This window comes from Colossoma macropomum, unplaced genomic scaffold (assembly GCF_904425465.1).
Source record: "Colossoma macropomum unplaced genomic scaffold, Colossoma_macropomum, whole genome shotgun sequence".
Lineage (NCBI taxonomy): Eukaryota > Metazoa > Chordata > Actinopteri > Characiformes > Serrasalmidae > Colossoma > Colossoma macropomum.
The window spans coordinates 20893034-20907582 of NW_023494790.1; positions in this window are offsets into that span (position 1 = coordinate 20893034).

Genomic DNA, 14549 nt, shown 5'->3' on the forward strand with positions numbered 1-14549 from the left:
CTTTTGTACTTCTACAAAAGGAGCAAAGGATACACTTAAAAAAGACGGTTCTTCAAGAGTTCTTTAGTAAAGGAAATGGTTCTATATAGAACCATGAACGCTCAAAGAACCATTTGCATGATTAAGGGGTTCTTTGAATTATTGAATGGTTCTTCAGATTGATGGAGAACATGTTGTAGATGGTTCTAAATAGAACCTTTTTAAAAGGGTTCTATATAGCACCCAAAAGAGCTCAAAAAGATCCCTTTTGGTGCTATATAGAACCATCTGCAGCACATTCTAGAGCCATAATTTTTAAGAGTCTACTTTTACTTGAGAAGAAATAACAATGCTTTTGGATTGAGCCCAGGGATGCCCGATGTGCGGCCTGCAGGCCAAAGCTGACCAATGAGGATATTTGATTTGGTCCACCAGAAAGTTATTTTTGGGGTGTCTTAGTAACAAAAATATAGTGTAATGTCATAAAATAAATAATAAACACTCAGTTTGAAGCCTACCTACAATTTGTATTTGTACATTGTTTTGTTTTTTTGGTTCTTGGTCCACCACAAACACTGCACTTCGGCCCACCAAGACAAAAAGTGTGGGCGCCCCTGATTTTATTATTGCAGATCAACACTGTGAGAAAAAAGGGTACACTACAGGTCCCCTAATCCACAGACAATGTAGATGTACCCTCAAAGGTGCAACATGGTCATTAAGGTGCAATTTTGTACATTAAATCAGGGTTAAAGGTGACCTACGTTCACTTTCACAGGGAAACGGGACATGTTTGTACCTTTTCATGACTTAACTTTTTTAAAGTAGAAAAATATAATAAATGAAACTAAAAAGCCCAGAGTCAAGACAGGTAATAGGGGGTCAATTGTGGGCATCATCTGTACCCTGAACAGTAAAAATTACCACCTTTTCTCTGGGAGTGAAGAGTGCACTTAAAAGAAGAGAACAGCTATGAATGAACTTCATTTGCTGACAGACAATAGAGACTGATAGAGACTGCTATGTGTACGTCTATTCAGGTCACTCATTTGTAAAGGTACATTTACTTCTTCCTGAGTCATTATTTCATGGAAGTAACAACACATTTGAGTATGGGTTAAGCCCAGCTCTGCTTAAAGTATGCCCAAAGTTGGCCTGTGAATACACTTGATAAGGCCCACCAGAAAATTACCCTAACCTCCACCCCCTCACCCAATGAGAGAACACACTTTTAAACAATATACAACTCCTTAAATTCTTGTTTTCTATCTGTATTTTTGAAGTATTTTGGTAACAATCTAGAGTGACTATATAAAATATATTTCAAAAACTCTGAAACTTACCTGCTTTCTTTATTTTTATATCTTTTTGTCTTTTTGGCCCACAAACATTTGCCCCCTGCTCGCAACAGTCTGAAAATGAGTAATACTGAATATCTTGACTATAGTTAAGATGATTTAATTTGCCAAGTATGGGCACTGTCCATTGCATGAGCAAGAAGGGACTGTCCACTCAGCCTGTAGAAGTGCTGTGGTCAGGGGAACCAGACAAAACGCAACAACACAACAAGACGGTAGAACTGAGGCCAAACTCAATCCTGCACTGGAGTGCTTTGTGAAAACAACAAAACCATGAGCTTAGGCATGGTTTCCAAAGCTGTGTGACAGTATATGTCTGAACCTGACAGGATAATACAGACTTTAAATCTTTTATTGGACACTTTGATTTTCCCAGAAGTTGTAAATTATGCATTACTTTTTTTATTTAGACCATATTCAAATGCAAAGGAACGTGGGCAGAACTTCAAAGTGCTGCCATTCATTTATCAATTATTTACTTTGATCTCACCTCATTGATGATATCTGTGGCTTGTGTTTTTAAACACACAGTAAAAGTTTGGCAATTTCTGGTGTCTGAAGAGTCAAACTACACATAACCTGCTGCCGCTAAGTTTGATCTAAGGAGGATTAAAAAAATAACCTTCTAGACTCAGTTGGCAAAGTAACTGTACACACACTGAAAGATTCAAATGAGGTTTATGAAATAGTATCAAGAAGTCAAGAACAAACTGTAAAAATATTCTTTTTTTAACTTAATAGGACATCAAACAGTTAACAGAGCAACTAACTCATTAACTTTTGTTAACTAATAAGACTCAATGAAATCTGGATTTTAAGGTTTCTTTTACTTCTAAGGTTACTTACTTTCTTAAGTTAAAGGGCTCACATCCTGGAAAACTGAATCTTCCTTGCTTTTTTGAAATAAAAGTGTTTGATGTAGTATGGAAACATTGTTTACTCCCCCGTCAGTATCCATATGTGGAAAGTGAGCTGCAAAAACAGTTTATTTTGAATTATGATGTCATGAGAACTCATTCCCATATATCCACATTCAGCTCACAGTAATTTAGCCTCAACCATTCACAGTGAAGTTATAAGGAGCATTTCTGTTAATGTTTCTGTGGCTGCTCTTTGAATGAGGCACGATAGAAGGCAGCCAATCAGAACAGAGATCATTTACATATCAGTCTTAAAGGCACAGAAACAGAAGAAAACAGCATGTTTAATTCTAAGGGATAAAGATAGGTTGGAAAATGAAAATGTTATATATAAATCCACACAAATGTGATAAGTGGACCTCATGAGGGAAAAATTAAATACAAGGAAAGTGTACATGAGCCCGTTTTCTCTAAGGGATAAAGAGAGGATTGGAAGCTGGCTATGTAAAATGAATTGACAGTCTTTGTTACACTAAATTAATTTAAAAAACAGCAAAATTTTAGGATCTGGGATCTTTATAGCATCAAATTATTTTTACACAGTACATTATTAAGAAAAAAACATTTACTGGTTTAAGTGTATTTTACAGGCAAAGCAAGCATTTTGTGGGTCAAGCTGTGTGTGAGTGCATCTGTAGGAAGAGGAATGTGAGATGTATCCCAAGGCACAAGGAGGATCATGGGACCCTTTCTGCGATGATTCAATCCTCCACCCAAAGAAAGGGCTCGCTGTTCCTCAGGGACTGTTTATACTGTTGCACCCAAGCAGAGGGAGAGAGAGATGCAGAAATGAAAAGAGAGACTGAAAAACAGAGAAAAGAGCCAGTGAGAGAGAGAGAGAGAGAGAAGGGGGGGTGTGGATAAGAAGGAAGCAATGCCAGAAACGCTTAGCTGCACATCCAATAGCACACCCTGGATTTCTTACGTCTTATCACATACAGGCCTCGATAAAAGTTTTCAGGCCTCTGTTCACATGTAGAGCGTTTCTGCATAAACATGAAAAGCTTGAAGGCAAAATCTGAAAGAGCACATTTGTATGAAGAACAGCAGAACAGAAGATCTATGTGAAGCTATAACTTGTTCAGGTCTGCGGTCATTTCCTCTCACAGGTCACAAAAGCGTGTGCTGCAGCAGTGCGGGTGCTGGCCAGGGCAGTGCTGGGCTATTCTTGTACCTGCTGATGACTATCAGGTTTCTGCCGGACCTCAGCTGGGTGTGGTACACTCCAAGAGGCTTGAGTGGACAGTCTTCACTGATTGAGGACAAAAAATATGCACACTAAAAACACAACCAAAATCCTATGAGACTTTACATATATACATATAGATATACATGCTTGTACTCATTGGCCACTTTATGAGAAACATCTGCTTTAAAGTTTCACCTTGTTCATGTGCAGTTAGCGATTATAGCTGCTAAATCTTCATCAGTGGTCAATTTCTGACCACAAGGCAGATCTTGGTTGGATATTTTTGGCTGGTGGACGACTCTCAATCTAACATTGATGCTTTGTTAGCATGTTCCTAATATAATGCTCAGTGTAAAGGCAGCCCTGTGCCTGATACATTCACGCCAACACCACACATACTACCATACTACTACCATGTCGGGGGTCAGTGCTGTGCTGAGAATAATAAGGCCTGTGGTCAGAAAATGACCAGTGATGTCCAGGCTGGAGGACAGCTGATAGATAGGCTGCAGTCTGTAACTGTACACCTATAAAGTAGACATGTAAGGCAGGTGGACCTCATAAGTGGCCTGTAAAGGTCAGTATTTAAAAGAAAGTGAATAATCTATATATATATATATATGTGTGTGTGTGTGTGTATATATATATATTATCAGCTTGACCTTGCACTGAAAATATGAGGCAAGTTATTGAAGTTATTATATATATTAATTATATGAACATGCACACGTCTTACCAGAGTCTACAGAACCTCTAGAAATCCTTATGAACAAAATCTAATTGACATTAGAGACTTTGTAGTTCTACAATTACAAACTGTAGTCCAGCTGTTTCTCTGCATATTTTGTTAACCCCCTTTCACCCTGTTCTTCAATGGTCAGGACCCCTACAGGACCACTACAGAGCAGGTATTATTTGGGTGGTGGATCATTCTTAAGTGGTGGCATGTTAATGCGTGTTGTGCTGGTACAAGTGGATCAGACACAGCAGTGTCTACTCAAAAGCAACTTTTTTAAAGGAGTAATTTGGCAAAAAATCTATTTTACATAAGAACAGCAGAAGAGAAGAACACCTTAATGGTGCAATAGTCTCATTGCTTCTTTTTTTATTACTGTACGTGTAAGCTTTCCATCCTAAATGCAACATTTAAGGTGGAAAGCTGAATGTAAACGAGAAGCCAAGTTCAGCTTCAATACACAATGCATTGAGTGCACTTTATGTATGTAGGGGTGTGTATTAATAATGCACTGATTGTTGTTTAAGGATAGTTAGATAGTAATGCCCTTCAGTATTTCCTCTTCTCTATCTTTGTACTGTATATGTAAAAATATTTTTTTGGTTCAGATTGATGCATCCTAACGGGGGTCGCAACAGAATATTCGGGGCCTCTTTCGAGTGAATCTCCCTGTAATATCTCCATTCTTTTTTTTGCATAATTTGAAAGTGCCAGCTACCTTTTACATTGCTTCAAAATTTCATGATGAATGAACCAATAGAAAAATACAAAATGACTTTGAATATAATCTTGTTAAAGACCATTATAGTTACTTTTTTGGAGATTTTGACATCTATGTTGAGTTTTCTATTATAGGCCTTCATCTGGTTTTCTCTGTCATATTTGATCTTTCTACATTTTATTTTGGTTTTATGGACTTTGGTTTTATGGCCTAGGCCTAGGCCCTCCAATGGCATCCCCATTTATACAGTCCTAAGCACAGCAGCATTGCTGGGGTTTAACCCCATGAATGTCACTGTTGCTTTGATAAAAGTCCACCAACCAAAAAATCCAACCAACAGTGTCCTGTGGTCAGAAACTGACCACTGATGAGGGGCTAGAAGATGACTAAAGCAAACTGTACATGAAAATAGTTGAACTATAGTCTTTAACTGTAAACCAGCAAGGTGGACCAACAAGTCTGTCTAATAAAGTAGTAAAAACAACAATAATAAAAACAGTAAATGTACATACTGTTAAAAGCTCAGGCAACAGTGTTGTGCCTGATACACTTTCACTAGTCAGTGTAACTGCCATACTGAAAATGGTCCACCCCCTGTTTGATATCTGGTCAGTGGTGGCCCTATGGTAGTCCCTATTTTAAACCTACAAAGTGCAACTGAATAGTAGAGGGGTTACAGTCAGTAATTGTATATGTAGAAAGAACACCTAAGTGGTAGTTGTACCTGATAACATTGTATACTGTTGATTGTCCTTGCAGGAGTATGTAGTCTATAGAAAAAACACTTGGGATAAACAGTTATTACCAATATAAGTCAATGTAGATTTATTTGTCAGTCAAGATTTCATTTCATTTAGTGACCTATGGCCCTTAAAGTGAATTGGTATATACTCTAAATTTCCAAGCATAATGTATATTTACACAAAGAAAATTAAGTAGGATCATGAGCAAATAAACTACAGTGACAGCTGGGTGACAAATGAGTTTGACTCATATTTCTCTTTCAAGCATAGATATTTGTTAACTCTGAAAAAAAGAGTCTGTCAACTGCAAAATCAGAAAATTATACGGGCTGAGCAGCAAATGCATGAAGCTATTTATAGCTAAAGATAAATTTTAGATGATAAAATATTTTGTTGTTCAGTTTCTATGCAATAAAATTCAGATCCGTATTAGATTTGCAGCTGTGTCTTCGGCTATCTGCCCAGCCTCCCTGCCTATGAGCTCCTTCACTGTATGGAGGTCAGACAGGGCTGAGGAAGGTGCCTGTCCCCTTGTCACTTCACTGCTTCCCCCTGCCTGTGGCTGTGCACAGTGAATTATTCAGCAGAACAAAGTGCTCCGTGGCTGGGCTGCGGCCTGAAAGAACAGATAACGGGAACATTAACAGTCGTAGCATCTGATAAAGTCTGTTAGTGCTCTGCTGCTCACCATCAGCTTCATTCAATGTTGCCCCAAATTTGATGCATATACTGAGTTTATTAGGTACACCTGCCAGCCCACTACCTGATCCATCAATTAAAAGGACCACCGCTTACCACATAGCAGCACAGCAGTGATACTGATGTGGTAGTGGTGTGTGTTAGTGTGTGTTGTGCTGGTATGAGTGTGTCAGGCACAGCAGTGTTGGTGGGGTTTTCACATACCTTAATGTCACTGCTGGGTTGAGAATAGACCACCGACCAAAAATATCCAGCCAACATTGGTCCTGTTGTCACAAACAAGGCCTATGAAGGCCTAGAGCAGGGGTCGGCTACCCAAATGTTAAGAAGAGCTATTTTGTCCTTTCAACAAAAATCAAACCACCTTGGGAGCCACAACATTTTATGTCCATTCTTTCATCTTGGTTGTAAATATGTCTCAGTATGCACTAATATACTAGTATAGGCTAAAAATATAAATGAAAACGCAGACTTACTTTGCTCTGCTTTAAGCTTTAGCTTTTGCAAAAGTGGAAATAGTTTCTCGTAAAATGTCTCTCAATGTGCGACTTTCCTGAGGCTAAAGTCAGCTTGTTGTTCGCCAGCTTCTTGTTCGAATTTTCCCGTTCCACCTTAAATGGTGTTGCATTCTGGCGCCTCAGGCACCATTTAAGGTGGAACGGGAAAATTCAAACAAGAAGCTGGCGAACAACAAGCTGACTTCTGTTTCATGACTTTTCAGTGTTTGACAGTTTCTCGTTGCAGATTAAACGTCAGGAATCAGGAAACCAGCTGCAGTGCTTATAAATGCAAATAAGTCCATTCATCTCCAAATTATTAATGTAAATCTTTCTCTTTGCTTTTTGTTGGCTGCTAACTAGGCGAGATTGTTGTTTGTGGTGCTACGGTGACCAGCAGTCAGGAGGATTATTTTATGTTTACCTAAAAATCTAATTCTGCTGTGGAGCCACAACAGGGCAGTAAAAAAGCCGCATGTTGCCGACCCCTGGCCTAGAGGATGACTGACACAAATCTAACACCAAATGTGCATGGAAAAGGATGAAATTAAGCGTCTAACTGTTCACCAACAAGGTTGTTTATGTGATTTTAAGTTTTATGACTTAAAACCACATAAACAATATAAAATAAAATTCATGAAACTGCAAGTTCTAAAGAAACAGCAGCAGCAGTCGACTTCAGTGGATGAAGCTGTAATGAAGCAGACTGCAGCAGCTGCCCTGCTGAGCAGCCTCCGGCTTCTACTAAGGTCCAGCAAGCTCAGCCATGGGCAGAACAGCAGCTAGAGTGGAGGCCAGCACAGCAAGCCTGGAGCCTGACAACTAACAGGCCCTGAATCACACAGGAGGGGAAAAACAGACTCCCTGGCTACGAGAGAAAAGAGTGGAAAGGTGCTTTGGTAAAGAGCGGGCATCATCAGAGATCAATGAGGAGGTGTTTCAGAAACCACACACGCAGTCTCTTTCTTGCTTTCATGCTAGAACAGAGCCGAGCGACTGGAAAAAGACACAGCCATTATTCAATGGAAAGTCCGGTCTTTTCCCATTTTCCTTGGATGGAGCTGTTTTAGCATGAAGTCATATTTTCTTGTGCCGATGGAAAACAAAGAGTAAAAATAATGCTGCCACAAATATGAAACTGCATATAGACATCCCGTGTGTTATTAAAGCGGTAGTCAAGATGTCAGAAGCCTCTATTTTCGGTTGCTGATGATGGGACCACCCAAATAGACCAAAATATAACTAGACCTGCACTCCCAGAGCTCCTGAGCCCACTGTGCTGGGCATACAGAAAGCAGCAGGTTGATGCTGCTCAGTGACTTCATTGACCAAAGTCTTATTTCTTGCCCAGCGTTAAGTAAAAATGCAGGATAACTGGCCTTGTATCCTTGTCTGTCATTTTCTCCTTTTCCCTCGTCCTCCCATTTTTATTTTCGTCTCGCTGTATTCATATTCACTCCCTATTACAGAAATAGTGACCTTTTTGAACTGCCAGTGATCGTTCAGAGGTTGTTCCATAGTTAGTTCATTATACACTTGTAAAAATAAAGGTGCAAAAATGGCATGGAGGAGCCACTTTTGGTGCTTTCCCTGTAGAACCTTAATGGGTGGTTCTGTAAAAAAAACATTTTTGATAAACGCCATGAGAAGAACTTTTTAAATCTGTTTTCAAAGTGACTTTTCAAATAAAAAAATACAATTTCTCCCTCTTTAGGATAAGGTCCCTTAGTTGAACTATATATTTTTCTTTAATAACATTAATGTGATCAATTTTGACAGACATGCGTATGATTTTGTTGTGTTCAAATGCTATTTGCTGTTTTTTGATGTCAAGAAAGCTGCAGGTGTGCTACCCATTTTATCTCACTGCTGCTGTCTTTGTCAAGAACTGTGAATTGTTTTTACAGCAGGAGGTTCTCACTCCTCCTCTTTCACCCTGCATTGCTCGCTAGCAGCTCAACACAAATATTTCACACACATTGCAAAAGTGTCCTAATTAATCTGTTAACAGAAAAACATTTTGTTTGATTCTATAAATTTCCATTCCACCAGCAGAGGGGCCTGCAGAAAGAGGCTGCAGTTTAAAGAACTTCCACTTAATGTAAAGTTTCAATAACAAAAGCATGTTCTATGACTGGACATCCAAGCCAAGAAGCATTCAGGAGCTTCTATATTTGAGAATATGCTATGTAGTGAATAGTGAATGATTTAGCCAGATAACCATTCTGAAAATGGCAAACATGTCCGTTTCTCTTCCCTTGTCTTCCTATTTACCTTCTCCTTGTTTGTAATATACAGGAGGAGGCAGACAGGGCTGGTGGGCTTGAGGGGGTGGGGTTGGGTTTGGAGGCAGAAAGCCATACTCCGTGCTCTACATTAAGGGATCAGGCTGCGTCTCTGTAAATGAGTATTGATCCTCCTCCTGGCGGGATCGTTTAGGAGATTAATGCTGGTAGTGGGGTTGAGGGCGAGGGTGGGTTGGTGGTGGTGGAGGGGGGGCTTCTCCAGCAGAAGCAGGGAAGCTGACTCTGAGCTGCCCAGGACAGGGCAGCCTGCTGTGGGGCAACAGGGAGCACCCACCCCTCACTACTCTCCACACCATCTGGACCAACAGCTCAGAGCACCAGCTGCATGGGGGAGGGGGAGAGAGGGGGAGAGAGAGAGAGAGAGAGAGAGAGAGAGAGAGGGAGAAAGAAAGAGAGAAAGGGAGGGGGAAAAAGAGAAAGACAGAGGAAGAGAGAAAGACAGTAACAGACTGAAAAAGTAAGAAAAGAACAGGAGAAAAAGATGAAATGGATGAAAAAAGTGTTACAGGTGAAGGAGAACAGAAGAAGAAAGATGCAGAAAGAAACCAGGTGAAACTCCAAAACAAGGAAGTAATGGACTGTGAAAGAGAGAGAAGCAGGCATCAGAGGAGAGGAAGAGAAAGAGGGAGATGTGAAGGAGAGTAAAGGAGAGTTGCAGGTGGTAGAGATGAGTGCAGAAACAGAAATACCAGACAGAGACAGAGAGAAAGAGAGAGAAAAGTAGAGTTTACAGAAATGAAAGAAAACTAAGAATGAAAACATTTGATTAACAGAGGCAGAAACGTGGGGAGTAAAAAGACAGGTCAGAGCAAGAGAGCGTGAGAGTTGGATGGAAAGAATGAGAGAGTGTGAGAGTGAAACAGAGAGAGAAAATGAAAGAAAGAGACAGGTGGGAGAGGGATCGAGCAAAACATTAGAGGTGATGAGAGAAAGACGGAGAACAGAAAGGAGGAAATCAGCCATGATGGATGAAAGGCAGAAAAAAAGAGCGAGTGAGAGGAGTGGCTAAAGTGACCCTGGGGAACGAACCCAGCGCCAAGCCTGAGGAAAGCCCATTACACAATTACACCCAGAGAGAGAGAGTGTGTGTGTGTGTGTGTGTGTGTGTGTGAGAGAGAGAGAGAGAGAGAGAGAGAGAGAGAGAGAGAGAGAGAGAGAGAGAGAGGGAGAGAGAGAATATGCAAAACATATATGAGCGTTAAACTAACATTTAAAAAATATATACAAACCTATTTAAAGGATACAGCGTTTTTTAAGAATTCTAACCCTTTAAACTCTAAGAGCCTGTGTTTTATTGACACTTCAGTCCTCACTCTCATAAATACAGAACCTACAGAGTAGTTTCATAGTTACTGAACTGTACATGAGTGTCCAGTGGTACCCACAAAAGGCAGGTTTGGCTGCAGGTTTTCTCTTCAAACAAGCTGGAACACACATAATTCTACTTCTTTAATTAGGTGTTCTCACTCTTTAAAGAGGTGATCAGGTGTGATAAAGACCTGCAGGCACACCGGCCCTTTGAGGATCATAACAGTTTTTAAATCATAAGCCTGGGGTTCGAGGGGTTAACTGTGTGGAAACACAGCAACACAGCTTAAAACATTCATTATACACTGGCTTTTAGAGAGTTTAGGGGACTCTTAGTTTTTCAAAATGGTTTAACCCTCAACAATCATAGGCCCATCAGCAGGCCTGAAATATTATTACATACCTGTCTATATATGTATCAAAAGAAAGCAAAGTGTCCCCAAACTTTTGATGGACAGTGTATGTGGTCTCCCTAAACACCACATGCACAAATCTAAATGTGTTAAATGAATGCAAAGCATGTTAAAAGACATTGTTTTTCGCGTAAATAATGCATGATCAAGAGCAAGTTGCACACTCTAAGCTCTCTTGTAATGAGCAACAGAATTATAAGCTTACATGAAAGCTGAAAGCATTGAGCTGGGATGGTGTTTATGTGTTTCACAAGCTCATGTGTTTGAGCGTGAAGTCACAGCAGGCCTGGGAAAAGCCAACTCTGAATGTCATAATGCTGAAACTATTCCAGAGCCATGCAGCCCTCACAGGCCAACAAAGGAATGTTTTTAAGGCAAGATCAAGATGTCAGTCTCTCGCAGCTCCCCCTCCCCAGAATGAACAAGCTATGAGCTCACTTCCTGCTCTGTAGAGTGTCCCTGGATGCGGCCGCACTTCTGACGCCCAACAAGATCCAGCCGCACCCACAGCAGAACATCAGCAGAACCATTGCGCTGGGCTTGAACATCTCTAACACAAGCATTTGAAGTAAACACTGTTTTCTATTTGCCTGTTGTGTAACTAAGTATGAGTCACTAAATGTAAACCTGCCAATCAATCTAATTATTAAATAGGCCATAAGGTATTAAAGAACTGAATACTGAATTGTCCTTGATATTTTGGTTAAAACCTTTTATGTGCTATGCAAACTGAAACATACCACAGAAGTCTGAAGTTACTCTGTAGTCACTCTGAGTCTAAGCGTTTTTTCTCAATGGTGAAATGAGTCATTCTCTCGAAATTACCTTCTATTACTAAACAAAAATTTTGTCCTGTGTTAATTTCTCCCCTAAATACCACTGAATCATTTGAAACATGCAGCAGCTTAAGAGTCAAATTACGAATAACACCCCTGAGTGCTGAAATGACACCACATGAAAGTAAGTCTAATACTGTACTTCAACTCTATTCTACTCCAGCTTCTCAAGCTGCAGGTTGCTAAGACACTTAAAGGTGCAGTATGTAAGATATAGTGGCATCTAGCAGTGAGGTTGCAGGATTGCAACCAGCTGAACACCCCTCCCTCACCCCTCTCTTTCCAAGCGTGTAGTAGTAGTTATGGTGGCATCATTTTTTCACCTCTTTGATAACGAGGATTCACCCTCTCTTTCTTTTTTCTTGTACTAAATACTTTTATTTGAAAATTTTTACTTGTACTAAAATGGTTAGCCAGCATCGGCAGCAAACACTGATTCTGCTTCTTTCTACATCTTCCAACCGGTGCTGTTGCACCACTAAATTCAAGCTGCCGCTTCAATGTAAAAATGCGAGAGGCACTCTGTAGAACCAGTGTTTGGTTTGTCCATTCTGGGCTACTGTAAAAACATGGTGGCTTCTGTTGAAAAAGGACCTGCTGCTATCTAGCTGTGAAGAGCTCATTCTAAGCTAACCAAAACACAATGATTTGTAGTAACAGGTGATTACAGACTTAGGAAAATGTGGTTTTGTAAGCTATATTCCATTTCTGCTAATAGATCTCCCTAAATCTTACACACTGCACCTTTAACTACCACTATTGGCAAATTTAGTTGGTTCATGTGGGGTATTTTGGTGAGGCTGAGAGTCTTTATGATGTCAAATCAATGCATCTTAGCTTCAGCCTCACCAAATGCCCAGTCAACTACCTGTATTGATAGTATTAGCAAAACCTGAAAAAGCATCCGGCAGCCATGTTGTTGACATTCTGTCATCATAATGAGCAGCCAATGCCAGCTATGGGTTCCAAATCAAGATGTCAAGAAAAAGTCAGTTTGATTGAAGGTGTTGATCCATACCAAATCAACACATTATCTTTGAGTCCTCTTCATGCATTATTATCTGTGATAACAGGTCCATATACCTGTAATTACTATATTATAGTCTATATATTACATATAGTACATATTATATAATAGTGTAATATAGTAAATACAGAATCAGCCTGTCTACACATCACAGGAGATAAAAGCATACAAATCAATAGAATCATATAATTATGTCATCTGTGGAAGGGTCAGCAATATTCTGTCATTACCATCAACAACACCATCAAATGTTGTGATTGCCAAAGAGATTATTAGCTGCATTTCTCTGTTTGATGGGGTTAATCAATGTTAGTTTGACCTTAGATTAAGTTATGTGAGCCCTGCTAACGTTCTGGTGTTCACTGTGTTTATTGTCCAGCTAAAGCAAAAGAGCTCTAGACATAAATAGACGGCAAACATCAATTATCAGTCATTGTTGACTGTCAATCATAAAAACAATTATCAACACTCTAAAATCAAAACTACAGAATTCATCCCTAACCTAACTGTATACCTGTGACAGAATGATGAGAGTTTTGATTCAGGGAGATGGTGAAAACTTTTCCTGTTCATTCTCACTGTTCAAAGATTTCTCCTTTCCTCTTCTGCCTCTTTACCTCATGACGTCAGACAACTGGGATGCTACAAAAGTCAATCAGACACTATCTATAATTGGTGCACCTCTGCCCTCCACGCAGCACTGGGATTTGATCCCACACATGAGCAGGCACCCTACTCTATACCTATAAGAGTCCTTGGGCAAGACTCCTAATGCCACCATCGCCAACCTCTGTAAATTGATCAAACTGTATGTCACTGTATGATGGATAAGAGCATCTGACAAATGCCATAAATGCAAATGTATATGACAGTAACCCTCATATCCAAAGCCTGTAAACAGTTTTACTCATACCTGTTTATACTTTTACATTTCCAACATGAAAATCATTAGCAGCAACAACAATTTGACCTGTTTTTTTAATACTAATTACTTTATACAAAGTAAACATTTATTTTTACTTTACTTCACAGTTAAACAGCTAAACAGTCTCTCTCTCACTATGAAATTAGCATTCAGTAATGAGCTGAATGAATAGTCTGTAGCATAATCTGTAAAATGAGATAGAAACAGAAACAACAATCTGGTGATTACAGCACACTTTTTCAATTCTTGTGAGTGAGACTCTAATGACTTGGCCTGTTTCTCATGTGAGGTGATATTAGTTTTGTTTTGTCTGTGTATAGCAAACACATGATCACAAAATTTCACATAAATCAGTACAGCCCTACCAACATTGAGGGAAAAATGTGATAAAGTTATTAGTTAGTCAATAATTGTTCTTGCCAATCTAGCATTATACAGTTTTATAAGTTATATAGTTATAACTATAAGTTAATGGGGAAAAACTGTATTACACTAGATTTACATACATCAGTCTTACATGGCCACATACCTCCAAAACTGTGGAAAAAACATATTTTATATGAGTAAACCATGTGGGTTGGCACCTTTGTAGCTTGCATGTAGCAATATTTGCATTTTGGCTACTTAATGACTTTGTGATGACAAGGATCCATGATATTTGGAGGACAAATGTACACGGGGTGTATCAGTTTTGCAACAGCCATTCATTTTTCTTATAGGGAAATAAGCCTCAGACCCAGATTACCCTATATGAGCATATAGCCGACTACTAAATGACAACATTAAGCTTCAGAGGTATATTCACTTTGGAGTCTTTACAGTCCATATACGGAAACTGAGCTGAAAAAAGCTCAGCATGAATTCACATTCACTGTGGTTGTGATGTCACAAC